The sequence below is a fragment of the Lolium rigidum genome, chromosome 7 (assembly GCF_022539505.1).
Source record: "Lolium rigidum isolate FL_2022 chromosome 7, APGP_CSIRO_Lrig_0.1, whole genome shotgun sequence".
Taxonomy (NCBI): Eukaryota; Viridiplantae; Streptophyta; class Magnoliopsida; order Poales; family Poaceae; genus Lolium; species Lolium rigidum.
Genome location: NC_061514.1, coordinates 13469828 through 13476402, shown reverse-complemented (window position 1 = coordinate 13476402; position 6575 = coordinate 13469828). Strand labels below are relative to the sequence as shown.

The 6575-nt window shown below is 38.7% G+C and overlaps 1 long non-coding RNA gene across 1 annotated transcript; it reads left to right on the top strand.

The window, feature by feature from the left end:
- Window positions 1-382: 382 nt before the first annotated feature.
- Window positions 383-3843, top strand: LOC124679375. The gene is made up of 3 exons (XR_006994955.1): window positions 383-528; window positions 630-730; window positions 3346-3843. It is a non-coding gene; the product is annotated as an uncharacterized LOC124679375 (long non-coding RNA).
- The last annotated feature ends 2732 nt before the right edge of the window (window positions 3844-6575 follow it).

Here is a 6575-nt window from a genome sequence, read left to right as displayed (position 1 = left end):
TTGAATCGTATACCTTTATTTATAATGAGTACATAATACTATTTGCTATATAGCATTTCTGCCTACTATCTAAAACTGAGCCCTCTTTTGTAGTGAATAATTTCTATGGTGTCCATCCGCTGGCATGCTACACCTCGCAGTGTAGCCTTATCGCCGATTTAGACCCAGTTGCCGCATCGCCATTCTTGATGTCGTCACCGCACAGGGTTCATTTCTCTCTCACTCGCTATTTTCGGCGGTGCCTCCTAAGATAAAGACTGTTGTATAAAGATCTTCAGGTCCTAAATTAGTTTTGCGGTTTATTTTTGTTGGTTTCCCATGTTGGTTTTTTCTTCATTAGCTGATCTGATCCAACAAGTATATTATTTAATTTCGTTTGTGAATGCTGCCTCTTTATATATGCTTGCTGACGTCTCTTCTTTGGGAAATATTTAGTGCCTCTAAATCAACGATGAGAGTTGAATCAAAGCGAGATGAAGCTTCGGTGAAGAGAACAAGAAAAGATGATGGATTTGCCTGACCTCGCACGTAACAAACCCTCCTCTCCCCTGATGATTTGCTTCCCTTCCTCTGTTTTTCCACTTCTCTTTTGATTTAATCCTCATAATCTATTATATTTGTTTGCACAGATTCATTTTTGGTCTATGCCTACAAGTTGTTTGATATAAATCCAACCAGGAATTTGGCCCGTTGTTCTTTCATTTGTTCATCTCTAGACCCACTCCATCGGGTAATAATTTCCTTGCAGCCCAATATTTTTCCCATCCACTCTGTCAGTTCCTTTCCTGACATGATACTCTTATTTGCATGGTCAAGTTCAGTTTCTTCTGCAGTGTGTGTTTGGTCTTCTGCAAATTGCAACTATGATTACATTCAGATTTCCTAATCGTTAAGTATGTTGACAAATCTCTACAGAAGAATCACTGTAGGAAGCTAACCTAGCTGGCATTATTATTTCAGTGTGCAGAAAATGAAAGATGGAGGTTGAGTTCTGCACTATTTGGTCACTGTTATTCTGCCCTAAAGGTACATGCAAGTTGGACAATTGCTATTTTGTATTGACTAATTGAGTATGCAGATTTAAATAATGAATCACTTGCATATCAGTTTACTTTCTTGCACTATTCTTCATGCTATCATTCACACCTTTCCTATTTAAAAGGTTTAAATCAATCCTAATCTTGCACCGTACATGAAAGCATGGTTTGTCTTGATCTGACCAGTTGTCATCTACGAGACTTTTATGTGGCGTTTTGTAAAAAAAAATGTCAATGAAAGCATCGTTCTGTTAATGCATTTCCAAGAGCTTAGGCATACACTAGGGATTCATGGTGTAGGTCGTATTTTGCATATAGACATCATATTGTTGTTGTGATCTTTTCCAACAATTCTTTTCATGTCAGTAATTTATCTAAGGAGAGCATGTTGTCTTTATCACTTAGAAACTAATTTTATTACCATTCAGTTTCATATCATACTCTAGCTCAAGCTTAGTTCCTTACAAAATATGGCGTTCTAACTTTTCTTCTACTTGTTCCTCTGTATAATCCTGAGCCAAAGCATTTTCCAGCAAAGTACACCAGTCCATGAAATGAACACTAACCCTCCATCGATGAAATGAAAACTGCACACATGTCTCACTGTTTTGCTTTTGACATGTGTACCTTCAGTTTAGAATAGTTATGTAGCCTTCCTGCCCGTACCAGTGTATGTAAGTTGATCAGTTTTCTCCTCCACATTCTTACCGTTTCACCTACTTGGTTTTTCTTAATTGCAACTAAATTGTATGATAATAGTGTCCAGTCTATGATTTCTTTCATGCATGCAATTTTAATGTGTAAATCAAGCGTTGAACTAATGGACACTTATTTTCAGAGTGACACCATTTTGATCTCTTACCAATTAACTGACACAATCAACCCAGAAACAGGAATGTTTACAACAAATCAGTAGAGGAAAACATACCAATCAGAAGGAGGTCGTGGCCGCCATGCTGCCGGTCAAGATGACCGCGACTGTTCCCTCGATGGCCACCACCAGTAGAGCACAGAAGCCCTGCTTAAGCTGCCTCATCTGCTTGACGGTTAAGAACTCCTCCACCGCCTGCAAGTTCACACCGGAGAAGAATGGGCGTGTTCCATACTTCCATGAGTACACCACAGCCACACCACGCACATATGCTGCAGCGGAACAAGAAGCACCTCTCTGCTTGATGGATCTTTTTTTCTCTGTGTTCTTGCTCCACTTGAAGTAGTACTCCTCCTAGGCAAGTATGCTAAGAGTAGCAACGGGATCTGATGGCCAAACGCGCACATGTGCTCAGTGAGGCAGAGCTAGGGGTTCTGGTGGCTAACCGCACCATGGACGGAGGCTGACGGTGGCCATGTCCCTGTTCCAAGCTGGGGTGGAGATGGAGCGCTGCCGAAATAGCACGGGGGAATCCTGGAACATGGATCTTGTCCTTTTGCTTGGGAGAGAGAAAGGAGAGGAAATGGAAGGTAGGTGGGGAGAGAAAACAAAGGGAGAGGAATCTTTCGTCCTAGACTATCTGAATACTGATATAGATTTTTGCATTGATGCTAGTGAATTATGGGAGAACAAATGGAACCAATTCACCACTGGGTTCATTTGGTTGATCCCTCTTTTCTTTAATCCATTTTTACTTGCACTTTGTAGTGTTTACAGCTGGCAGTTACGGTGCATTATAGAACAAGATGACATTAGATCTCAACTGTAACAAAAGGCCACCCATTATAGTTTGTTGCATGCAGAATTTACATGAAAGGTGATTTTTCTCCACCTCTTGAATACGTATTATTATGTTTTGCTCAGTATTCCCTAAAATTTTAAACTTCTGAGATTGATCTTTTTCAATAATTGTTATCTGTTCGTAATTTCCTGGTGTTTGCTATGATTCATAAAATCTAAAAAAATATTACTAGCCCCGCATATGTACATGGGTCTCATGGGATTGTGCGCCAAGGAGCACCAAAAATCATAGCCTTTTAGCACTGTGTTACAACTATTATCTTCCTTTTAGCACTAGCAGTTACAGCTATTTTTTTCCTTCAAGTATGTTGGCAAAATATTTTCTTCCTCAGATGCATTTTATAGTGATACTTGAACGATCAGAGACAGTATTGGTCCATGTTAGCCTTTTAGCACTTTGTGTTACAGCTATAATCAATTGTCTTTCTATGTGGGTTAACTTTGCTGCTAGCCTTAGGCATTTTCCCATAGTCCCATACCACATAAATATTTTGAGGCAGTACTAATTTCAAATCTTGCATTTGCCACAGATAGTTCATGTCAAATATTAATTCGAATTTACTTTTACATTTGCAGCTTCCTGTATTATTGTTTCTGGAGCATGAACTTTCCCTGTATCAACCATGGTGCTTTCCATCTTCTTGAAGGTTGTTGCTACTACTATTTTTATTTGGTTCTTCTTTAATTTTAGTTTAGAATTGTACATATGCCGGAGTCCTTTATTTATTTTTCTTTGCTGCAACATGTAGCCTGGTTTAGGCATATTTCACTTGATCACTCAACCATTCCGAGAAACTTTTCTACTAATGCGAAGATCTACTGGCTTTGGTACATTCAGTCTTGGCAAAACAGTTACAAATAGTTAATTATTTATAGTTTGTTCGAAACAAACCACATTGCTGATGCATGCAGCATTTTTATACAACTGATTTTATCTTCATCTCCCATTTCAAGGTATTATTGAAATTTCGATGCATCTCATTGTCTTGAGGTTGCAGAATAGGTTCTTATGCTTGAGACAATTTCAAACAAAACTACTGAATTTTTCTTTGAAATTTTACCTTCCATGTACTGTCTTGATAGTCAATGAATAACGAATTTTTTAATGCAAGTATCGCAATTGCATTGCATGACTAACGTTTTGCTGGCTTTTACCCAATGCCCTGATTCCGCATTGCTGACTGCTATGCGACCTAACCAGCTTAGATTATATTTTCATGATCTGCTAGGTGTTGCTGGCTGACAGGTTTGGAGCAACTGATGTTAGGTAATCTGGTGTTGCTTAGTTGATTTGTTGCCTTCATATAAGAAATTCAAAAATCATGGATTGTATCTACAGAAAATATGAGCAGCGGGTTAGATTGTGAACTATTTTTTGATGTTATTTAGTCCTAAAAACAATTTGTTTTATGCCTCCATGTCTTCAATATAATTTACACATACAATTCCTAACTCTTATCAAGATACACTGAAGAATTAATTGAGGCAAATGATTTGTTTGTGAATGATCCTAACGATTTTCGAGTGCTCTGACCAATTGCTGCACCAAGCATCAGTGCATGTCCCACCGCCTCTACCCCATCAGAGCTTGCACAAGAGGAGCCTGCATCCATGTTGCTTATTGTGTAGGTCATAATTCTATCCTTAATCTCTTCCAGTCCTCTCCAGTCTCTCCCCCTCCCTTAGACTGAACCGTTATGTGTCTGTCTTATATGCTGTTGTGTAGTAGTTATGTTTAAGAAACACTCAATGCACAAGTTGTGGTGCATCTATAATTTTCCTTCTATCGGTTAGCTACTCTCTTATCTAGGTTCAGACATTTGGGTTATGTACACATTTGGATTTATCCTCCCATTTCTAGCATCTCCATTTCTAAATTCTAAATATGAGTTATGCTTGTGTGCAAATGCTTAGATTAGAGATTGAACTGTAGTAACTGTATTTGCCATATATATAGGAAAATTCAGTAAATATATGCATGCTTAAGATGTTATTATGCGGATCATGTCCTCTTATTTTATTAGTTCCTATAAATTGTAATATTTTAGGAATTTGGTGTGCTCATCTCTTGCTTCATGTGCTCATCTTTTCAACTACCACTAAAAGTTATTGAATGATTTAAAAATTTACTCCCTCCGGTCCTATTTAATTGACTCAGATTTAGTATAAAGTTGTGCTAAATCCGAGTCAATTAAAAGAGACCAGAGGGAGTACTTATTATTTGGCTGGTAATTTTGGGTTCAACTGGACTGACCCATTTCCAATTTCGTTTAGTGGTAGTTTAAAAGATTTTTACCCTGGCCTTGGATTTCTCCTTCCCGGTGAGCGCGGCGGGGGCAACCATAGGCGAGGTGACATTGGAGTCATCACCTCCGGTCAAGTCGTACGGGGACCAGGAGGCAGGAATATGCTGCGGCGGCCTTAAAATCCCCAACAGAGGTAGTATTTTCCTTAATTTATTTGCCTTGCACAATGTGTTTATCCTTAGCCTATAGACATGTTGTTCTTTCATACATTTACGTGATCCGTTTCTAATAAGATGATGGCGCTTGGGCTTTCGTTACCTGTTTTGTGTTTGTTCCTCTTTTATCAGAAAGTGGATGATGGATGATAGTGATAAACAGATTAGAAACTTAGCGAGAAGCCGAAAGCTGATACAGAGCTTTGACACGTGTCTGCAGCAAAAAAAAGTCTCTTTTGACACGCCATGTGCTTTTCACCTTGGCTGCATAGTATGTTAGATTAATTTGGCTTCAGTTAAGTTTTTTTTTGTTGCTTTTGCCACATCACGTGTTGTCACCTCCTGAATTGTAAACCCTCGAAGTATCGGAACCATACAATATTAGCTATTGTAATATATTTCCGTACTTTGTTGCTTGTATATAAGCGTTTGCTACTCCGCTTACAATTTTGGGTACTCTATTCTAATTTCAACTATTAGGCATGTTATTTGGCATTGAAACATTGTGGTTTTGGAATACTTTAGTTTTTTTAAAAATTCTATTGTCAAAACATTGCCATAATAACTATGACAATAAATAAAAGACTTCATGAAACTGCACATTGGTGATTAGAGTGTGATCATATTAAGAGATTTAAATCCACACACATAGTGTAAGCCTGTTATGGCTTTTCCACATGATTTTAGTAGCGTAATGTAAAATATAAAAATGTACGAGAGCTCCGGGGTCGTGCGCCAAGGCGCACATCTAAATCTAGTTCGGTATAGAAGGAGTGGCGCCAGCTAGCTATAGTGCGTCGTAGTCTCATGAGTAGATAGGCTTGTGAAGCTGTGTGATCCTTTGGTCGCAAGGCATCGCTGCATCAATCTGCTGACGAACGCACGTACGCATGGCACTTGGCTAGATTGGGTTTGGAAGAATTCGGGATAGCCATGTCCATCGAACTGTGGAGGATATGGTGCATGTGCATGCGTGTTCCAAAACGTCTTTCCAAAACGCGACAAAGGCGTTCAATTACTTTACAAGACAGTGAAGGCAGCCATGAACTAAAGGTAGAATGACGTACGTCATGTAGTGTTAGTGCTGGTTCCCTCCGGCCATTTTTCTGTATCCTCTAATGCTGATCGATGTGAGGTATAGCAGGCTCGATCTGCATCAGGTACCGTTAATTATTGGAGAGTGTAACAGTTTACTTCTCTTCCACCCATGTACCATGACATTGTCACCGTAATATTCCCTCCCTTCAGAAAAAAATGACTCAAAAAAATCTACATAGAAAAGGATATCTTAGATTTATCTAAAATTTAATGCCTATAAATAATTGTATTAAAATGCATCTCATTA